The sequence below is a fragment of the Macaca fascicularis genome, chromosome 2 (assembly GCF_037993035.2).
Source record: "Macaca fascicularis isolate 582-1 chromosome 2, T2T-MFA8v1.1".
NCBI classification, from domain to species: Eukaryota; Metazoa; Chordata; class Mammalia; order Primates; family Cercopithecidae; genus Macaca; species Macaca fascicularis.
In genome coordinates this window covers 7,632,867-7,657,082 of record NC_088376.1, presented here as the reverse complement: position 1 = coordinate 7,657,082, position 24,216 = coordinate 7,632,867, and the positions used below count along the sequence as shown (strand labels likewise).

General features: G+C 36.8%; 1 long non-coding RNA gene across 2 annotated transcripts in view; it reads left to right on the top strand.

The window, feature by feature from the left end:
- LOC135969591 (uncharacterized) overlaps positions 1-22,768 on the top strand; it is a 42,630-nt gene extending 19,862 nt beyond the window's left edge. Inside the window, exons 3-6 of one of the 2 annotated variants that reach the window (XR_010584863.2) lie at positions 19,147-19,236; positions 19,757-19,821; positions 21,542-21,646; positions 22,482-22,768. This is a non-coding gene — a long non-coding RNA (uncharacterized lncRNA). Of the gene's footprint in view, positions 1-19,146; positions 19,237-19,756; positions 19,822-21,541; positions 21,647-21,879 lie in introns of both variants that reach the window. The other variant, XR_010584862.2, reaches the window with a different exon arrangement.
- Positions 22,769-24,216: the final 1,448 nt, after the last annotated feature.

The following is a 24,216-nucleotide window of genomic DNA, read 5'->3' as shown; positions in this document are numbered from 1 at the left end:
AGCTACTCGGGAGACTGAAGCAGGAGAATTGCTTGAATCCGGGAGGCGGAGATTGTAGGGAGCCAAGATCGCGCCACTGCACTCCAGTCTGGGCAACAGAGCTAGACTCAGTCTCCAAATAATAATAATAATAATAATAATAATAATAATAATAATAAAGTGTTATAAAATGTTTAGAACTATGGAAAATAAAAGAACTTGTATCACAATTTTTGAGAAATAAAGATTTAGAAGATGGTTTTAGACTTTAAAAATACTTAGAAACAAAACTCAAATATTAACTAATTAAATTTTTAATCCACAAAGCTGGTACAATGCAGAATGAAAAAACTGAAAAAGGAAAGCAACAACAAAAAATAAGAGTAATTGCAATAAAGAGCTGAAAAAATAGAGTTAATAAACAAATTTATTTAATTAGTTTTTAAAGAAATGAATAAAATAGGTATACATATAGATCACTGATTATGACAAAATAGTAAAATATTAGCAATAAAAAAGGGAGACACAATATTAGATATAGTCAATTTTTAAAAAAATTATAAAATGTTGTGAATTTATGATTACAAATAAGTTTAGAGACATAGAAGAAATGATCAATCTTTTAGAAATATTAATTAACAAAATGACCCAACAGAAAATAAATAGAAAATACTACGATAAGTTTTTTTAAAAAAATATAGTCAAAATTCTCCCTTAAAATATATGCTGAGCTCAGGTGTTTTTATAAGTGAATTTTAAATCAAATTTAAAAAAACCTGATAATCTCAATTTATTATAAATAAGAAACGGCAAAGAAAAGAAAAAGAAAAAACATACTCCAATTCATATTACAAAGCAATTATAACCTTCTTATTAAAATCTAAACAAGAACAGCATAATAAAAAGAATTATTGGCCAATCTCTGAAAAGTGTGCTTGCAACATATTACATAATACTTTAGAAAATGTTTCCTTTATTTTCTTTTGCCTTCATATTGTTTGAACAGTTTGGCTCCCATCATTACCATGCTTAAGAAATGAATTTTGTAGGATGCTTGTGCTGTTTGATTGAGTTTACTTGAATTTGTAGCCATTTTCTTTATACTTGACTGCCAAACTCCACAAGATATTTTTACCTTTTCTAGTTTTCTATAATTTCATTGTCTTGTAGATTCTGTTATCTGACTCTTTGCTAACACTCTTTCTATGTTCTGTGACTTTCCCTTTAGCCCTTTTATGCTGGGAGTTAAACATGTAGAGTCTGACCTATTGCTCTTCGTGATTTATATCCACTGCCTTGCATAGCACACCCATTCCCATATGTCTAGTAATCTTCATTCGATCGGTAACTCTCAAACTGAAAAGTTCCCCATCTGATCACTGGAACTGTAGTTTTGTCAGATATACTTAGCTCTGCTGTGCACATCACTTCTTTGATTGAATTTGACTAACACCAAACTCAGCATTTTTCCTGTCAAAACCTGACTTCTAATCTTTTTTACCTCACATCACACCTTGTCCATGGTCACATTTTTTTTTTTTTTTTTTGGTAACCAAAACTTGTCAATGGCATATCATTGAATTTTTTTCTTTTTCATTAGCTGTATCCATCTGATTCAATCTTTAATATAGCTCATATTTGTCTCTTTCTGTCCAATCTCATTTGTACATTGTTAAACAAGTGTTTATCACTAATCTGGAATACATCATCCTCAATAAGGCTCTTGTTTTCCTCTGGGCTGCACTGCTCACACTGCTCAGTTTTCTGTTAAGCAACCTGCTCATTACAGTTGATCACCAAGGTGATCTGTTCTTCTGTTCTTCAGAAGTTCACTATTTCTTATTGCAACGGGGCTACACGATTTTAAGATTCCTCAAAATCAGTATCTAATTAACATTATTTTTCATTATTATTCTGTGTATCTTCACATTCCATAAATATAATATTCATGTTTATCTTAAATTTCCTTATAAGTTCAACACAGTGAAAGCTAAAATAAAGACTTCCTACTATGAAATTGTAAATAAAACCCTTGGCTATGGAATCCAGATTGTATTTTTAGTTGAATTATGCTTTGTTTATTTAAAATACATCAAAGTTGAAAATATAAAGAGATTAAACTGAAAAATGGTCTATGAATGTGTGGGCATTTTTGTCAGATTATTTTATTCTTATTTTTCAAAAAGGTGTTACTTGCTTCATGGCAATTGTAAAAATTATATTTTTAGTATGGCAAGTTATCTTTGAAAGCAAGCATTTGGCTCTGGTTAACTGTTTTTTTGTGTGTCTGTGTGTGAACGTGTGTGTGTGTGTGTTTTTCTTTCCATAGAGGTTAGAGAAGACGCTTGACATAGCTTGTCTGACATTATAGTAAAGGGAGTTATTAAGAAAATTGCCTGTAACTTGTACCAATTTGTGGTTTCTGCATTTTCCCTTTGGCTTCTGTTTGCTAATTCCCTGGTCCCAAGCCACATCAGTTGTTTCTTAATTCACTTTAAGCCACATATCATCATGACAATGTCTGTTACTCAAGATCCCTGAGTCCTTTGCCAACCTCAATGGTTATTTAATATAATAGAAGAGATTATGTGATTGACAATGAAATTAGATCTTAAGCTGAAATTTAACTTGTAGGAACAGTGACCTATGCTTGGTGGATATTTACATCTTGAGTTGTTCTGTCCCTGTTCTTTGCGTTTTCCAAAATTCTTAGATTACTTCACAAGACAATGTCATCTGAGTGTAAACACCAACCATAGCAACGAAATCACAATATAATAATATTAGCATTGTTTAAAATAATAAGCTGGTTTCTCATTTATAATAATTTCTGACAGAAATTCTTTAATCTTATTTTTAATTTAAATTTTTTTTTTTGCATGTTAAGTTCACATTTTTGGTCTCATGGGTGTTATGCATAAAAACATTTTTTAACACAATTGCATTTTGTTATTCTTAATTTTTATAGAAGTTGTTATTTTAAAAGTCTATATTAAGAATGTAGACTTAATTTTTGCTTAATTAGTATTCAAATCCAAAATTAATAGTTACATTAATGTATATTAATTTAGAACAAGTAGTTAGAAAAAATGAATAAGACCCAGTATTTGATAGCACAACAGTAACTATGGTTAACAATAATTTAATTACACTTTAAAAAATAACTAAAAGATAATAATTAAGTTGTTTATAACAGAAAGGATAAATGGTTGAGGGGATAGATATTCCATTAACATGATATGATTATCACTCATTGCATTCCTGTACCAAAGTATCTCATGTACCCCATATAGATATATACCTACTAAAAATTGAAAATTTAAAAAAGAACAGTTTATAATATTTAACTTATAGAAAATATATTCTTTTTTTGAAGTTTAGAGATTTATTTTCCATATTCTTGAAAGCTTCAAAACAAAAATGGCATTGCCAAATTGTGTCTACTGAAATTCAGGATCATATATGCTTTTAACATTAAGTTTTACTCATTTAAGCATAGTTATATGAATGAATGTATTGGAGCATCTATATAAATAATTTTGTTCAGAGTAATTCATCAGTGCCTCTCATTTAAATAAAATTAGCATAGTTAATAAAAATGCATATTTTTTCAAGATATGAGACATTTCTTTCTTAGACAATGGGAACAGAAAATATTTTAGAGTTCTCACTGCCCTAGAACATTTTGCAAAACATTGTTTGCCAACTCTTTCTCTAAAGAACACCATACACTCAAATATGCATTGGCTGAAAGAGCAGATTTTAAATTTAATTTTATATGTAACACTCTTACCTTGAGATGAGATTTCTTAGCCAGCATCGTATACTGCTGTTTCTAACATTAATTTCTCATTGCCAAGTAACTTCACTACTACCTAAAAATGTGTTCTGCTGGCTCATAAACAATTATATCATCAATCCCCTCTGTGTGTAACAAGAGACCTTAACCACAGAACTGGGAAATAAAAGGAAGAATTATGCCAGAAGTAACAACCGTGCCAGAAACCTGCCTTGCAGTGATTGGCTAAATGAGACCAACCAGTTGAGTTTCATTCAGCAGACTTTTTGAGTTAACCTACAAGCTTTTTTTTTTTTTTCTTCATTTTCTCTATTTTTCTTTACTTGGGTCTCCTTTGATTTCCTGCTGGCTTTTTAAATTGAGGATAAAGTTAATTCATTTAACAATGCCACAGCTGGAATTAAGTATGCCTCTTCTCTGATCGCTGAGGGGAGGGGCTGTGCTGATTGGTGGTGTCTTACTGGATGCCCAACACCCTTGAGGGCTGTTGCCGAATCAGTGGTGCCTCTAGCGACAGGCAAGAAGTTAACTAATTATGAACATATGGTTTGGCAGACACCTTGTTAGCTTGCTGCTGCGTAGGTGTTTGGAAGGAGGTGAAGGGGAAAGTTTGAGGTAGAAGGTGTGGCTAAAAGTCCCACTGATAAGCCTGGGGGAGATTTGATTGATCCTAATCTTTTTGTCAAGAATCAGCATGCTTCTGGCAGCAACAGCTTGGTAATAACAGAGATTTGTGGCCCTTAAGCTCTTGTGGTGATAGACGGCACACATAACCAGACCAGTCAACTGGCTCCTTATAAGGCCCTCATTTAATTGGCCACAATAGTGGGGACAGAAATGAGATGTTAGGTCAAGGTACAACACATGGCCTACCTGAAATGGCTCAAAATGATCTAAAGCACAGATGTCACTCTTTACTGGCGTGATTACCATCAGAGGAACAAGAGAAGGCTTGAGAAAAGGACTGCAGGGAAGCCTTTAGTAAGAGCCACGTAAGTGCGGTATTTATATTGTACTTGAATTACTTAAAGAAAAATGCAGGCATATAAAGGATTGAGAGGAGACATATTAGATTGGGTTGTGACTTGATCTGAAGAAGAATATAGCAGGTATTCTATTTTATAAAAAATGAAATTTCTTGGAAAATTAATAGTAGTTTGAAACATTTTGTGAATTTTATGTATTTATGAAAAATTACACACACTCCTGGTATTCAACTGCATAGCTGTAAAAATCATATATTTTCATCAGCTACATTTTTGCCTATAGTACTTATTGTACAATAATATATTAATTATATATTATAATAATTATATAATTATATATAATAAAGTATAATATTTTATATAAGACCCTTGGAATTATTGTATAAATTTTATATACCTACTATAAAGCCTAAATTTTTTGAATACTAAAAAAATTCCATGATGCCTATGGAAAACTAGTTTATCTAATGGGAAACATTTGCTCTTAAAAGATTTGCTAGTTTCCAATCTTTCTCCTATACTTATGGATGTTCTTATGTCAATTACTCAGGGTGGTATAGACAATAGAGACATTTTGTATATCATTTAAAATAGTATTGGATTATCTAAAATTATATAAATAGTATAGTATTATCTAAAATTATATAAAAGTAATTATGCAGCCTGCCTGTATTAGTTCATTCTCACGTTACTATGAAGAAATACATAAGACCTGGGATTTTTAAAGAAAAGAGGTTTAAGTGACTCACAGATTCACATGGCTGGGGAGGCCTCAGGAAACTTACAATCATGGCAGAAGACAACTCTTCACATGGTAGCGGGAGAGAGAGTGCCAAACGAATAGGTAACCCCATTACAAAACCATCAGATCTCATGATAACTGACTCACTATCAGGAGAACAGCATGGGGGAAACCAACCCCATGATTCAATTATCTTCACCTGATCCCACCATTGACACATGGGGATTATTACAACTCAAGGTGAGATTTGAGTGGGGACACAGGGCCAAATCATATCACTACCTTGCTACTAAGTGATCAATAATTAGCATATTTCCAGATGGAAGGAATATTGCTCCAGATATGGCCCAGTAGACTCACCTCTGTGTTCTGCAATTACACAGATTGCACATGAACGGTGTTAGGTGAAAGTGAATATGCATACATGTGCATATGTCAATATGGTAATTGTTTGTTCTTCTGGAAATGGTTTGTACACATCTTCTTTTTTAAAGCAGCTACAATTCATTTTATAAATGTTCCAAACCTTATGTCTTATTGAAAATACACCCACAGGGATCTTGGAATAAGAAAAACTGGAAGTGGGACAGTGTAGAGCACGGCTGTAGCCAGATGACTTTAGGCCAGGTTCTAACACGTAGTGGCAGTGTGACCTTGGGCAAATTGCTAACTCCTTAAATTTTTGATGTCCTCATCCATAAATAGCACCTGACCTACATGACCTACCACAGTGGGTTAGTGTAAGGATAAATTGAGTTAATATATGACATGGTTTGGATTCGTGTTCCCAACCAGATCTCAAGTTGAAATATATTCCCCAATGCTGGAGGTAGGGCCTGGTGGTTGGTGACTGGATGATGGGGGTGATTTCTTATGGTTTAACACCATCCCCCTTTGTTCTGTCATTACAATAGTGAGTTCTTGTGAGATCTAATTATTTAAAAGTGTATGGCACCTCCCCATCTCTCTCTCTCTGTCTCTCTCTCTCTGTCTCTCTCTCTCTCATTTGTACTCTGGCCATGTAAGATAAGCCTGCTTCCTGTTTGCATTCCACAATAATTGTAACTTTCCTGAGGCCTCCCAAGAAGTCAGGTAGATATGCAACATTGTGTATAGCCTGCAGAACCATGAACCAATTAAGCCTTTTAAAAAATATTTTATATTAGATAAACCAATATTAAATAAAACCAACTCTCAGATATTTCTTTAAAGCAATGTGAGAATGGATTAATACAGAAAATTGGTACCAAGGAGTAGGGCATTTCTATAAAGATACCTGAAAATGTGGAAGCAACTTTGGAACTGGGTAACAGGCAGAGATTGGAAGAGTGTGGAGGGCTCACAAGATAAGAAGATGAGAGAAATTTGGAACTTCTGAAAGAATTGTTGAATAGTTGTGACCAATGTGATAGTGACATGGACAAAGATGGCCATGCTAATAAGGTCTCAGATGGAGATGAAGAACTTACTGGGAACTGGAGCAAAGGTCACATGTGTCATGTTTTAGCAAGGAGGGTGGCTGCATTGTGCCTCTGTTCTAGGGAATCTGTGGAACTTTGAACTTGAGAATGATAATTCTGGGTATCTAGTGGAAGAAATTTCTAAGGAGCAAAGTGCTCAAGAATGACCTGGCTGCTTCTAACACCTATACTCATATGTGTGAGCAAAGAAATGACCTGAAACTGCTTATATTTAAAAGAGAAGTAGACCATAAAAATTTGGAAAATTTGCAGCCTGGCAATGCAGTAGAAAAGAAAAACTCATTTTATGGGGACCAGTTGAAGCCCAATGCAGAAATTTGAATAACTAAAAGGAAGACAAGTGCTGATAGCTTCCAACACAATGGGCAAAAGGCCTTCAAGGCATTTCAGAGACTTCTGGGGCAGCCTCTCCCATCACAGGCCCAGAGACCTTGGAAAGAAGAATGGTTTCATGGGCCAAGACCCTGGGGCCACCAAAGCTAAGAACTCAGGGGGAGTCCATTTAACCCCCCGACCACCTACACTGGAACAGGCACTTGTATCCAAGGCTGAAAGACCAATAGATGGTTCACATCACAGGAATCTGTGCAGACAGCCCCCAATGCCCCAGTACCAGCCCAGAGCCAGGTAGATTTGCTGGTTGGCTAGACCCAGAAGTGAGACAACAATCACTGCAGTTCAGTTCACAGGAAGCCACATCCATAAGAAAAGAGGGAGAGTAGTACATCAAAGGAACACCCCATGGGACAAAATAATCTGAACAACAACCTTCAGCCCTAGACCTTCTCTCTGATACAGCCTACCCAAATGAGAAGGAACCGGAAAACTGACCCTAATAATACAACAAAAGAAGGCTCTTCAGTACCCCCCAAAAACCACACAAGTTCACCAAAAATGGATCCAAATCAAGAAGAAATCCCTAATTTACCTGAGAAAGAATTCAGGAGGTTAGTTATTAAGCTAATCAGAAAGGGAGGGACCAGAGAAATGGGAAGCCCAATGTAAGGAAATCCAAAAGCTGACACAAGAAGAAGGGAGAAATAGTCAAGGAAATAAATAGCTTAAAGTAAAACCAATAAGAAATTCAGGAAACTTTGGATATAGTTTTAAAAATGTGAAATGCTCTGGAAAGTCTCAGCAATAAAATAGAACAAGTAGAAGAAAGAAATTCAGAGCTTGAAGACAACGTCTTTGTATCAAACTAATCCAACAAAGACAAAGAAAAAAGAATAAGAAAATATGAACAAAGTCTCCAAGAAGTCTGGGATTATGTTAAATGAGCAAACCTAACAATAATCATTGTTCCTGAGGATGAGGATTATTCTAAAAGCTTGGAAAACATATTTGGGGAAATAATGAAGAAAAACTTCCCCAGCCTTGCTAGAGACCTAGACATCCATATACAAGAAGCACAAAGAACACCTGGGAAATTTATCACAGAAAGATCTTCACCTAGGAGCATTGTCATTAGGTTATCCAACGTTAAGATGAAGGAAAGAATCCTAAGAGCTGTGAGACAAAAACACAAGGTAACTTATAAAAGAAAACCTATCAGGTTAACAGCAGATTTCTCAGAAGAAACCCTAAAAGCTAGAAGGGATTGGGGTCCTATCTTCAGTCTCCTCAAACAAAACAATTATCAGCCACGAATTTTGTATTCAGTGAAATGAAGCATCATATATGAAGGAAAGATACACTCTTTTTCAGACAAACAAAAGCTGAGAGAATTTGCCACTACCAAGCCACCACTACGAGAACTGCTAAAAGGAGCTCTAAACCTTGAGAAACAAATCCTGGAAACACAAAATAGAACCTCTTTAAAGCATGAATCACACTGGACCTGTAAAACAAAAATACAAGTTAAAAAGCAAAAACAACAACAACAACAACAAAAACAAGAAAATAAAAATACACAGGCAGCAAATATCATGGTGAATGCAACAGTACCTCATATTTCAATGCTAACACTGAATGTGAATGTCTGAAATGCTCCACTTAAAAGATACAGAACCACAGAATGGAAAAGAACTCACCAACCAACCATCTGCTGCCTTCAGAATACTCACCTAACACATAAAGCTCACAAAAATTTAAAGTAAAGGGGTGGAAAAAGGCATTTCATGTAAATGGACACCAAAAGCAACAGTGGTAGCTATTCTTATATCAGACATAACAAACTTTAAAACAACAACCGTTAAAAGAGACAAACAGGGCTACTATGTGATGGTAAAAGGCCTTGTCCAAGAGGAAAAATATCACAATCTTAAACATATATGCACCTAACACTGGAGCTCCCAAATTTATAAAACTAATAGACCTAAAAAATGAGATAGGCAGCAACACAACAAAAATGAGGGACTTGAATACTCCACTGACAGCACTAGACAGGTCATCAAGACGGAAAGTCAACAAAGAATGGTTTTAAACTATACCTTGGAACAAATGGACTTAACAAATATATACAGAAGATTTCATCCAACAACCACAGAATACACATTATATTCAACAGTGCATGGAACTTTCTCCAAGATAGACTATATGATAGGCTATAAAACTAGCCTCAATAAATTTAAGAAAATTAGAATTGTATGAAGACCACAGTAGAATAAAACTGGAAATCCACTCCAAAAGGAACCTTCAAAACCATACAAATACATGGAAATTAAATAACATGCTCCTGAATGAGCACTGGGTCAAAAATGAAATCAAGATGGAAATTAAAAATTCTTCAAACTGAATGGCAATAATGACACAACCTATCAAATCCTCTGGGATACAGCCAAGACAGTGCTAAAAGGAAAGTTTATAGCCCTAAGTGGCTTAATCAAAAAGAATGGAAAAACACAAACTGACATTCCAAGGTTACATCTCAAGAAACTAGAGAAACTAGAATAAACCAAACCCAAACCCACCAGAAGAAAGGCAATAACCAAGATCAGAGAGGAACTAAGTGAAATTGAAACAACAACAAACAAACAATACAAAAGGTAAGTGAAACCAAAAAACGGTTTTTTGAAAAGATAAATAAAATTGATAGACCATTAACAAGATTAACCAAGAAGAGAGAAAAATCCAAATAACCTCACTAAGAAACAAAACAGGAGATATTTCAACTGACACCACTGAAATATAAAAGATTCTTACAGGCTAGTATGAACACTTTTACATATATAAGCTAGAAAACCTAGAAGAGATGTTAAATAAATTACTGGAAAAATATAACTCTCCTAGCTTAAATCAAGAAGAATTAGATACCCTGAATAGACCAATAAAAAGCAGCAAGATTGAAATAGTCATTTAAAAATTACTGAGAACAACAAAAAAGTCCAGGACCAGATGGATTCCCAGCAGAATTCTACCAAACATTCAAAGAAGAATTGGTACCAATCCTTTTGACACTATTCCACAAGACAGAGAAAGAAAGAACTCTCCCTAATTCGTTCCATGAAGCCAGCATCACCCTAATACCAAAACCAGTAAAGGACATAACCAAAAAAGAAAACTATAGACCAACATCCTTGATTAACATAGATGCTAAAATCCTTAACAAAATGCAAGCTTGCTGAATCCAACAACATATCAAAAAGATCATCCACCATGATCAAGTGGGTTTCATACCAGGGATGCAGGGATGGTTTAACATATGCAAGTCAATAAATGTGATACACAACATAAACAGAATTAAAAACAAAAATCACATGATCACCTCAATAGATGCAGAAAAAGCATTTGACATAATCCAACATCCCATTATGATTAAAACTCTCAGCAAAATTGGCATACAAAGTACATACCTTAATGCAATAAAAGCCATCTATGACAAACTCACAGTCAACATAATACTGAATGGGTAAATGTTGAAATCACTCCTTCTGAGAACTGGAACAAGACAAGGATGCCCACTCTCATTACTCCTCTTCAACATAGTACTGGAATTCCTAGCCAGAGCAATCAGACAAGAGAAAGAAATAAAAGACATCAAAATTGGTAAAGAGGAAGTCAAACTGTCACTGTTTGCTGACGATATAATCGTTTACCTTGAAAAGGTACCTAACGACTCCACCAGAAAGCTCCTAGAGCTGATAAAATAATTCAGCAGTCTCTGGATACAAGATTAACATACACAAATTAGTAGCTCTTCACTACACCAACAGTGACCAAGTGGATAATCAAATCAAGAACTCAACTCCTTTTACAATAACTGCAAGTAAATAAATAAATAAATAAAATACTTAGGAATATACCTAACTAAGGAGTTGAAAGATCTCTACAAGGAAAACTACAAAACACTGCTGAAAGAAATCACAGATGGCACGAACAAATGGAAACATATCCCATATCCCATGCTCATGGATGGGTAGAATCAATATTGTGAAAATGACCTTACTGCCAAAAGCAATCTCCAAATTCAATGCAATTCCAATCAAAATACCACCATCATTCTTCACAGAATTAGAAAAAACAATTCTAAAATTTATATGGAACTGAAAAAGAGCCCACATAGCCAAAGTAAGACTAAGCAAAAGGAACAAATCTGGAGGCATCACATTACCTGATTTCAAACTATATTATAAGGCCATAGTCACCAAAACTGCATGCTACTGGTACAAAAATAGACACATAGACCAATGGAACAGAATAGAGAACCCAGAAATAAACCCAAATACTTACAGCCAACTGATCTTCAACAAAGCAAACAAAAACATAAAATGGGGGAAAGGACATCCTTTTCAACAAATGGTGTTGAGATAATTGGCTAGCCACATGTAGGAGAATGAAACTGGATCCTCATCTCTCACCCTATACAAAAATTGATGCAAGATGGATTGAAGACTTAAACCTAAGACCTGAAACTATAATAATTCTAGAAGATAACATTGAAAAAACCCTTGTAGACATTGGCTTAGGCAAAAATTTTATGACCAAGAACATGAAAGCAAATTCAATAAAAACAAAGACAAATAGCTGGGACCTAATTAAACTAAAGTGCTTTTGCATGGCAAAAGGAACAGTTGGCAGAGTAAACAGGCGACACATAAAGTGGGAGAAAATCTTCACAATCTATACACAAAGGACTAATATCCAGAATCTACAACAAGCTCAAACAAATCAGTAAGAGAAAAACAAACAATCCCATCAAAAAGTGGGCTAAGGACATGAATAGACAATTCTCAAAATAAGATACACAAATGGCAAATAAACATATGAAAAAATGCTCAACGTCACTAGTGATCAGGGAAATGAAAATCAAAACCATGTCACAATACCACCTGACTCCTGTGAGAATGGCCATTAAAAAAAAAAAAAACCAGTAGATGTTGTCAAGGATGCGGTGAACAGGGAACATTTCTGCACTGCTGGTGGAAATGCAAACAAGGACAGTCACTATGGAAAACAACATGGAGATTCCTTAAAGAACTAAAAGTAGAACTACCATTTGATCCAGCAATTCCACTACTGTGCATGTACCCAGAGGAAAAGAAGTCATTATTCAAAAAAGATACTTGCATATGCGTGTTTATAGCAGCACAATTCACAATTGCAAAATTGTAGAACCAACCCAAATGCCCATCAATCAACAAGTGGATAAAGAAACTGTGATATATATATATATATATATATATATATATATATATATATATATATATATATGATAGAATACTACGCAGCCATAAAAAAGGAATGAATTAATGGCATTTGCAGTGATTTGAATGAGACTGGAGACTATTATTCCAAGTGAAGTATCTCAGGAATGGAAAATGAAACACGGTATGTTCTCAACGATTTGTGGAATCTAAGCTATGAGGACACAAAGGCATAAGAATGATAAAATGGGGACTTCAGGGGAAGAGTGGGAGTGGTGTGAGGGCTAAAAGACTATAAATATGGTGCAGTGTATACTGCTTGGGTGATGGGTGCACCAATATCTCACAAGTCAGCACTAAAGAACTTACTCGTGTAACCAAATACCACTTGTACACCAATAACTTTTTGAAAAATAAATAAATAACAAAAAAAGATTCAAGGATGACAAATGCCAATAATATGCTTACTTTTGAGAGAGTAGTTTTTCTATTTCCTTTAAAGAAAAACAATCTTTATACCCTCTCCATCTCATTAACCTTAACTCATTATGTGCAAAGACCTTTGGGATGGGTTGGGTGTTTCTGGATTATGACAACACTGTTGAGAACGTTTATGATGTTTGTAAATCTTCCTTCATACATAGTTTTTTTCCCCCTCTTTGTCTTTTTTCCTGATGCCTTTCTTTTGTCTTGATTCCCCATGAAAGTCAGGTTTCATGATGATTTCTTGGTGAACTCCCCTTTTTGAAGAAACTTCAATCCCAAACATTCTCATGTCAGAAAACAGGACAATGTGTGACTATATTTGAGTTCATTGTAACTAGAGGAAAAAAAATTGTTGTATGGATATGAAATGGGATAACCACATTGAGTATATACATTTGTTTATTAATTTTTATGTAAATAAACAGTTGTGCACCAATCATAAAAAAGGAAATTTGTGTAACTAAAAGGAAGGCAAATGCTAAAAGCTTCCAACATAATGGACAAAAGGCCTTCAAGGCATTTCAGAGACCTTCGGGGCAGGCCCTTTCATTACAGGCCCAGAGGCCTTGGAGAGAAGAATGGTTTCATGGGCCAGGCCCCCAGGGCCCTGTTGCCCTGTACAGCCTTGGGACACTGCTCCCTGCATCCCAGCCACTCCTGAGCCAGTCGTGGCTCAAAGGGATCCAGGAACAGCTCAGGTAACTGCTTCAGAGGGTGCAAGCCATAAGCCTTGGCAGCTACCATGTGGTGTTAAGTTTGCAGGTCCACAGAACACAATAATTGAGGATTAGGTGTCTCTGCCTAGATTTCAGATGATCTATGAAAAGCCTAGATGTCCAGGCAGAAACCTGCTTCAGGGACAGAGCCCTTATAGAGAAGCTCTACTAGGTCAGTGAGGAGGGGAAATATGGAGTTGTAGCTCCCATGCAGAGTTCCCACTGGGTCACTGCCTAGTGCAGCTGTGAGAAGACAGCCATGATCTTGTAGACCCTAGAATGGTAGATCCACTAGCAGCTTGCACCCTTGCACCTGAAAGGGCCATAGGCGCTCAAAAGCAGCCCATTAGAGTGACTGTGGAGGCTGAAGCAGAGCTGAAGCAGAGACAGAAGCAGAGCTGCCCAAAGCTTTGGGAGCCCACCCCTTGCACCAGCGTTCCCTGGAGGTGGTACATGGAATAAAAGAAGATTATTTTGGAGCCTTCAGATTTAATGACTGCCCTTCTGGGTTTCGGAGTTGCATGGGGCCTGTAACCGCTTTCTTTTTTCAATTTCTCCCTTTTGACAAAGTTTTGTTTACCCAATGTCTATACCCACATTGTACCCTGTCAATAACTAACTTGTTTTTCATTTTACAGGCTCATAGGCCTAGCTTTGTCTCAGATAAGACTTCAGACTGTGGACTTTTGAGTTAATGCTGAAATGAGTCAACACTTTGGGGGAATGTTGGGAAGACATGATTGTATTTTGCATTGTGAGAAAGACATGAGATTTGGGAGGGGCCAGGGGCAAATGATATGTTTTGGATCTGTGTCCCAAACCAAATCTTATTTTGAAGTGTAATCCTTAATTTTGGAGGTGAGGGAAGTGATTGGATCATGAGGGTAGTTGCTCATGGTTTAACACCATTCCCCTTTGGCGTTGTTTTCATGAAGTGAGTTCTTGTGATACCTGGTTGTTTAAAAGCACATGCCACCTCCCCTCTTTCTCTTACTCGTGCTCTGGCTATGTAAGAGGAGACACTTCCCCTTTGTCTGTTGCCATGATTGTAGAATTCCCCAGGCTTCCCCAGATGACAATGGCCAGCATCATGCTTCCTGAACATCTTGTGGAACCATGAGCCAATTAAACCACTATTCTTTATAAATTATCCACTCTCAGATATTTCTTTATAGCAATGAAAGAACAGACTAATACAACGTACATGAAGATTTCAGCATTAGGCTTGGCAGAATTTACATGCTAAATATGTGTTTGTTAAACATAAGACAGAGAGGCACCTACATGATTCTCATATAGTTCTAGTTGTCTTTAGGTGGTCTGACACTTTAGGGTAAATTTTATAAAAGCAGTGAACCCAAAACAAGAATTGAGGACCTATCAAACCTAAAAATAGAACTTATTTAGATGCATAGGTAAAGAAACCACACACAGCAAAAAGGTTCAATAGGGTCTGCTTGGTGAGGAGAAGGTTACTTCACCCATAGTACTTGCTCACCCCACAATGGGAAGTAATGGTGACACTAGCTCACACATCAGCACCTTCTCTCTTTAAAGCTCCTAGTTTTTAAAAAAATTCTCCCAGGTGTACAAAATACAGCATGAGTTTTCATCAGAGACTATTTATGTTGCAAGTCTTACTAGCTGACTGCAGCCACTTGGTCATGATGCCTGTGCACAGTGGACATTATATATTTGCTTGTGTCAAAAGCCCCATTTTCTAGGCCCTTCATTCCAGCTGATGGGACTTCATTGAGCAGATCAATAACGGAACAGACCTGAAACAGCCCTAATTCCTTAGCGTTGAACCACCACCAAGTCCACCTTTTTTGTTTTATTTTGTTATGAATTATGAGACACAATTGCCTGCAATGTGTTATTTTAATCCCTGGTGACATAATTTGGTTCTCTTTTTCTTATTTAAATAAACAAACATCACTCACCTGTCTTCTGGTAGTTTGCTGCATGCTTGATTATTTGGATTAAGCCATTTCAATTATTCAGATAGTTTATTTTAAGAGGAACAATATTTACGTGGACCTTGTATAAACATAGAGGGTTTTATGAATGTTACGAATACATATATGTTTTCCACAGAATCATGTCTAGCACTTGGATTATATCTTTTACAGGTCAAAAAACAATTAAAAAATAGCTTTTCCTGAGTATTAGCGCATGTATTTTTGTTCACTTAAAACATCTGTCTTTTGTCACCTTAGAAATCAGAACAGCTTGTAGCATTAAGATTTTGCCAGGAATTCATTTAAAAATAAGTAGGAATAGTAGGACCAAAGCATTTTTCAACAGATGGCACTTAGACTATCTAATTTAGCAATATATTTATTTTGATTTTACAGAAAATTACCAGGCTAATGAGGGTGGTATAGTTTTCCCAAGTTCATGCGATCGATACCAAAATCCAGAATGTCTGAGTCTGTCACGTTTCTTGTATTAAAAGTCCCATTTTACTTACATTTTTAAAAGAAACATGCAGAAATAGCTAATATTCCTGCTAAAGTAAAAATCAAATTGTTATCACTGCAATGTTATCTAAATATAAGAGCCTAATCTTGCCTAGGGAATGTTTTGCAGTTTCAAGGTTTAACATATGGAGCCATTCTTAAATCACACTTTCTGCATTTCTCAATTGTCTCAGAATTTGGAGAACTCATGGCTAGTACAATTATTATTAAACATAACTAGGTCCCTCACATTATATTTCCTAGAGTATTTAAATGAAAGAAGTCTTTCTCAGTGAAACTTAACCAGAATTCACAAAATAATTACTCTGTGCAGATAAGTGATGCATATAATATTTACTTGGAATGTTTTCTAAATTAATAATCATCTAGACAAAAAATGGATTTAAACACCATTTTGAGGAAGACCTGGGATTTCTACAGTGAAACATTAAGGATGCAGGGGAAACAAGGAGGTAACTGAGTGGTATGGCTTGGCTCTGTATCACCACCCACATCTCACCTTGAATTGTAATAATCCCCATGTGTTGTAGGAGGGACCCTTTGGGAGGTAACTGAATTATGGGTGCAGGCTTTTCCTGTGATGATCTCATGATAGGGAATAAGTCTCATGATATTTGATGGTTTATAAAAGGGAGATCCCCTGCACATGCTCTTTCTTGCCTGCCACCCTGTAAGATGTGCCTTTCTCCTCTTTCACCTTTTGCTGTGATTGTGGGGCTTCCTCATCCATGCAGAACTGTGAGTCCATGAAATCTCTTTTTCTCTAAAAATTACCCAGTCTCAAGTATGTCTTTATTAGCAGTGCAAAAACAGTCTAATACAGTAACCGGGTAGTGGGGTGCTGCTGTAAAGATATCTGAAAATGTGAAAGCAACTGGAACTGGGTAACAGACAGAGATTGGGAGAGTTTGGAGGGCTCAGAAGATGGGAAAATGTGGAAAAGTTTGGAACTTCCGAGAGACTTGAAGGACTCAGAAGACAGAATGGTGTGGGAAAGTTTGAAATTTCCTAGAGACTTGAAGGACTCAGAAGACAGAATGGTGTGGGAAAGTTTGAGACTTCCTAGAGACATGTTGAATGGCTTTAACCAAAATGCTGATAGTGATATGGACAGTAATGTCCAGGCTGAGGTGGTCTCAGATGGAGATAAGGAACTTGTTGTGAGCTGGAGTAAAGATCACTCTTGCTATGTAAATAGACTGGTGGCATTTTGTCCCTGCCTTAGAGATCTGTGAAACTTTGAACTTGAGAGACATGATTTAGGGTATCTGGGGAAGAAATTTCTAAGTAGTAAAGTGTTCAAAAGGGAGCAGAACATAAAAGTTTGAAAAATTTGCAGAGTGAAAATGTAGAAAGGAAAAGCCAATTTTCTGGGGAGAAATTCAAGCTGGCATCAGAAATTTGCATAAGTAATGAGGAGCCAAATGCTAATCACCAAGACAATGGGGAAAATGTCTTCAGGGCATGTCAGTGACTGGAACCCCTCCAATCACAGGCTCAGAGACCTACGAGGGAAAAAAATGGTTTCCTGGGCCAGGTCCAAGGATCTCTGCTGTGTGCAGTCTTGAGACTTAGTGTCCTGTGTCCCAGCTGCTCCAGCTGTAGCTAAATGGGGCCAATATATAGCCCAGGCCATTGCTTCTGACAATGCAAGCCCCAAGTCTTGGCAGCATCCAGATGGTGTTGGGCATGTGGGTGCACAGAAGTCAATAATTGAGGTTTAGGAACCTCCGCCCAGGTTTCAGAGAATGTATGGAAACACCTGGATGTCCAGGCAGAAGTTTTCTGCAGAGGCGGGGCTCTTGTTGAGAACCTCTGCTAGGGTAATGCAGAAGGAATATGTGGGGTTGGAGCCCCCACACAGAGTCCCCAGTGGGGCACTGTGTAGTGGAGTTGTGAGAAGAGGGCAACCATCCTCCAGATCCCGGAATGGTAGATCCATTGACAGCTTGCACTGTGCACCTGGAAAAACCACAGACACTCAATGCCAGCACACAAAGGCAGCAAGGAAGGAGGCTGAGCCCCATGAAGCCACAGGAGTGGAGTTTCTCAAGGCCATGGGAATGCATCTCTGGCATCAATGTGACCTAGATATGAGACGTGAAGTCAAAGGAGATTATACTGGAGCTTTAAGATTTGACAGCCCCTCTGGATTTCAGACTTGTATGAGGCCTGTAGCCCCTTCATTTTGGTCAATTTCTCCCATTTGAAATGGACATATTTACCCAATGCCTGTGCCTCCATTGTATCCAGGAAGTAAATAACTTGCTTTTGATTTTACAGGCTCATAGGCAAAAGGGACTTGCCTTGTCTCAGATTAGACCTGGGAGTTGGACTTTTGAGTAAATGCAGGAATTAGTTAAGATTTGGGGGATTATCGGGAAGGCATGATTGATTTTGAAATGTGAGGACATGACATTTGGAAGGGGCCAGGAGTCGAATGATATGGTTTGGCTCTGTGTCCCTACCCAAATCTCACCTTGAATTGTAATAACCCCCATGTGTCATGGGAAGGACCCATTGGGAGGTAATTGAATCACTGGGGCAGGTTTTTACTGTGCTGTTCCCGTGATAGTGAATAAGTCTCACAAGATCTGATGGTTTTATAAAAGGGAGCTCCCTTGCACATGCTCTCTCTTGCCTGCCTCCATGTAAGATGTGCATTTCTCCTCTTTTGCCTTCCACAATGATTATGAGGTTTCCTTAGCCATGTGAGACCTCTTTTTCTGTATAAATTACCCAGTCTTGGGTATGTCTTCATTAGTAGCATAAGAACAGGCTAATATATCAAGTAAGCAAGTTGCGGAGCTTCCCTCCCTACATTCAAAAGGCCAATATAGAGTGACTTTAAGATCTGTTAATTACTTCTCTGACATTCTTTCCTTTTAGAGATGGAGCTTAATATCTCTCCCCTGGAAGGTGCGCTGGACTTAGTGAGTCACTTGAAACAAACGGAATATGCCAGAAGTGACCATCTGGGTAATTTTTGAGACTGTCACAAAAAACATTGGGGCTTTCGCCTTTCTATCTCTTTGGGATCACTTACCATGGAAAAAGCCAGTTGTGATGTCATGAGGACATTTAGGCAGCCTTGTGGAGAGGTTCATGTGATGAAAAACTGAGACCTCCTGCCAACAGCCATGTGAAAAATGATCCTCCAGCCCTAGTCAAGTCTTCAGTTTACTACAGCTCTAACCTGTATTATTAACCAAAGTAGAACCCTAGGTGCCACAGTTCCATTGACTATTAACAAATATTTCATGATAAAAATGGTTCAGTGGTCAAATAAGTGTGGGAAGGTCTGAGTTAAACAAAGTTAAGAAAGATTATTTCCCCCAAGATTTTAAAAATTCTTTAATATAATGTATACATTATGGCTCTGGGAATTTTAGATCTAAGAGGAGTTAACAGAAAGTTTACTGCTTTCTTTACCCTAAATCTGTTTATTTGGTAGTATGCTTTTATATTCAAGTATAACATTTATGAACCTGTTTTGTAGGAAAGAGTTCTTTATCACAAATTATGCAGGAGGACATTATCCCAATGCTTAAATGTTAGAACCAGGTGAGTCTTCCAATACAGTATTGGGTTGTACATGTGCGAGTCATAGATATAATAAAATTGCCATATAGCTCTGTGAAAGATGGACGTCCTAATAATACATATTGAATTTTTCATGCTAAACAGTCTCCTATGTGCTTCTGAACAATTAAACATGTTTTATGGATTAAAAAAATTGTTTCAGGAGAGTGGTTAAGTGCTAAATACAGAAGACTGTCAAAGTGGCCTAGTGGGGAATCCAGTGTGTTTTCCATTGTACTATGCTGCCTCAAACATGATTCTGGCATATCCAACTCAAATTTACCTGGATTTCTCAACTTCTATACTCATTCTAGTTACTCCTAGCATGGGACATACCTGTACCTGTGTCTTATTTCCTGTTCTTCCATTGCCCTTCCTGAATGACTATCATCAATTTCTATCCTCTCAGAATCTTTGACTAATCAATATTTATTGATCATTCATTATACTTTCATTGCTGTCACTACTTAAGAATAAACTAAAAGGTAAATCATGTCTTCAGGATCACACAAAGTTTGAGGTTATTAGGTTTATTAGTACTTAGACCCAACTCTAGTGCTCATGCTCTTCACCACTATGCATATTTCCATGACCTACTTCCCTCCAAGTGTCACTCCTACATATGAATTATTCAACTCTTATATATTTCCTGTACCATTCACAGATCCCTATCATATAAGACCATGTTTCATTTGATAATGTGTCAGTTTCTAAATAGGTTACAGATGAATTAAAACATAGGAATCATATCCCGGCAATATTAAGTAAGTTGGCTGATGTGATGTGATGGTGGTAGAAAAGTTGAAAGCAAAAAGGACTACAGAACCTGCCTTTGATATTTACTAAACCTGCTTTTGATATTTACTAAAACTTTCATTAAGTTTGATAGTTAGATTCAGGAAATGTTCAGGAAAATGTGAAATCCTGATTTCTGTATATAGTGTTCATGAATCTTTATAATCTAGCTCGAATCTGTTTTTCAAACCTCAGCTTTCACTTCCACCATTCACAGGCCTTAGCAATTCTCTATCCACAATTTAAATTCTCAAAGTCTAACCATTCTGTACATTTCTTTGCCTTTGCCTACATAATTTTTGTTTGCTTCTCTGTCTGAAAATCTACTCATTCTTCAAAAACAGGTCCATTATTCTCCTCTTAGCTAGAGAGCAATTATTACTTCCTTTCTGATCTCTATTAGAACATTTACAACATTGCTTGGGACTAGATACAAGTGCCTACATATCTATCTTTAAGGAAATTCCATCACTCAGAGGAGAAGAAAATCGGTAATTATTAAAAATGTGAACCTTAAGCTTAGGTATATCTGGATTCAAACTCCGACTCTGTCACTTATTAGTTACTCTGTCACTTATTAGTTATTAGGAACTTGGCCAAGATGTTTAACATTTCAAAGTCTCAATCCCCTTCCGCATAAGTAAGGATATTAATAACCTTACAGAGTTCTTGCAAGGATGATACAATAAAATACACATAGTTCCAAGCATATCAAAAGCATAATGAATTTTGTGATATGATAATCATGATTGATAGATCTTTGTGTTTCAATCATTAACACTGACTGAAACCTTCTATATACTTACATTTTTGCAGAAGGCATATATGAAAATATGAATGCTTGTATATTTGTTTTTTCATTACCCACAAATAACATATACATTATGACCATCATGAATTCTTACAGATTCAAATGAAAGAGAACACGCCCAGAAGTATGTTGCCTGCTATTCTGGAAACTGAAGAACATAATTAATAAAATTAGAGAAAAATAAATATTCAAGTGACACAGGTAAGTATATCTAATGAGTGGCAAAACATAGGCCTCCTGAATGTCTGGTCCACAGAGTGCCTTTCAGGTTAGCAAAATATCCATGCAGGTATGACTGAAGATGAAGTATGGCAAAATATGGGTAGCCATGCTTTACAACAAACTAAGAATGAATAAGATTTTGCCACTTATAATTCTTATGGTTACAGATTTTCCTTATTAAGGTCTGAAGTTTGTTTCCTCTTCCTTCTCAGCATTTTACTTCCAAAAGTCTTTTTCAACAAAGACACTAAGTCAGAGACAAAAAGCAAATGAGCAAACAACAACTACAACAACAAGAAACCTCTTATTTTTATTCATCTTTTATTCTAAGGAGAATCTGAGTGGAACAGGGATCTGACACGGGATCTTGCCTTAATCAAAGGATCATTGGATGCGTCTATTAGGGCTGCGACACTTATTTTAGAGAGCTGTGTATGTGTTCTCAATTAATTAGCAGAAAGCATTTAGACTGATTTCTAGTTCACAGTATGCACTCAGTAGGCATTGTGGTTTTAATTGGAATTCATAATTACTTCATTGTAAAATAAATTGTATCCCCATTTTGTCTTGCTTTTGCTGTTTTCTCTGAGTTTCTAGAGAAGACAGTGAACTGAAAATGCCTTTCTGAAGAAGTGTGTCTGTGGGGTGGGGGTCGAGGGGTGGGGTGTAAATGCCAATATCCATACAGTGAGTGTGCTCCCCCATGCTTTGGAAGCCCTGTATCCACCTTCCTTTAGTGATTCACAGGCAAGTGAGATTTTTAATTTTATAGTTTTGAGCTTTTTCACTATTCCTATGCTTTCTTTACCTTCAGGCTTTGTTGAATTAGAATGAGAACTTTAAATGGGAAGTTTGGCACTGAGGAAGCATCATTGGGAGACGGCTGAATACCTGCCAACCTCTGTTTGCACTCTATCAGTGTCAGAATTTTTGACAAGGAAACAGATTGCTTTGTCTTTACTTGCAATAATATAATTTTAACCTTCAAGTCTTCTTTAGTGAAAAAAAATTATTTTTGCTCAATGAAAACAATATGTGTAATTATTTTTTTCTACATTGTTTATCTCCATCTCCAAATAAATGCCTGTTGGATCCAAACCCTAATACTCAGAAGTGGTACAGAGTAGGTAAATCACCATTATTTATATATGAGATTATGAGATCCTTGAGAAAATGGGCTGTAAGTTGTTCACCTTGTGATTGCCCATGACTAGCACAGTGTCTGGGATTGTGTGGCTCACTATTAAAGTGGGGGAAAATAGGAGGTCCTAATTGTACAGAAAGAGATATGATTTTCGTAACCAATAGGTTCTTTAGATGTAAAATGAAGTAACAACTGACACCAATAGGTATAGAACACAGCTATAAGTAGCCCATAGGCATAGAATTGGAAGCCTAAGTCAGCATCTACTATGTGTCGTACACTGTACGATGTCTAGATACTTTAGATCCTTCTCCTTTAGAGAAAGAGAAGAAATATAACAGAGTTAGTGGCCTGGCGCAGTGGCTCTCGCCTGTAATCCCTGCACTTTGGGAGGCCCAGGTGGGAGGATCACGAGGTCAGGAGATCGAGACCATCTTGGCTAACATGATGAAACCCCGTCTCTACTAAAAAAAAAATACAAAAAATTAGCCTGGCGTCATGGCGGGCACCAGTAGTCCCAGCTACTCAGGAGGCTGAGGCAGGAGAATGGCGTGAACCCGGGAGGCAGAGTTTGCAGTGAGCTCAGAACGCACCACTGCACTCCAGCCTGGGCAACAGAGAGAGATTCCGTCTCAAAAAAACAAACAAACAAACAAACAAAAAAAAAAACAAAAATAAAAGAGAGACAGAGTTAGTGTAACGAATGCTACTATGCTATTATAGAGGCTTTAAAAACTCTTATGAGGACCCTGTACAGAGTGTTACCCCTCCCTGAGAAATTCAAAAAAGACTTCACAGAAGAAATGGTATTTTAGCTGGGGCCTGAGATTCATTAGGAGTTTGCCAATTGAAGAAAGGCAGGTGGAATTTTAGGTGGAGGGAGGAAAACACAGATAGAGTCTGGATTTAACAACAATTTTCCGTTGAAAATAAAAGTTTGCAAACCTAAAATTTTATCTTAAAGATAAAATTATCTACTGTTAGATAGTATTGAAAGTAACTTTGTAATAAGATTTTTACCATTTGTATTGTTTATAGTCCAAAAGCTGGGTCCATTGGTCCCTTTCCCGCCAAACAGGGTATTGTCATTAGGGTGACCTGCACCCTGCTGAAAGCAGTATGTCTGATGTGCAAGGCACAAAGACATTGTTTAAAGAACCCTTATGATTTTGAACAAACTGGCCCAGCAGGGAGGTTTTAACCTGCTCACCCTAACACGCACAACAGCCTGTGTTTGTAAACAGAGCCTTATTGCACTAGTGAGAGCAGACTCAGAACAGTGTCAGCTCATTAATTGGGTGTCAGCTCCCGGCTGAGAAAAAAGCTTAATGAGTCATCTCATCATAAAGAACTGTGGCTCAAGGGAGGGGTGAATTTCTTAGAGAGAGGGGGAAAGATTTGTCCG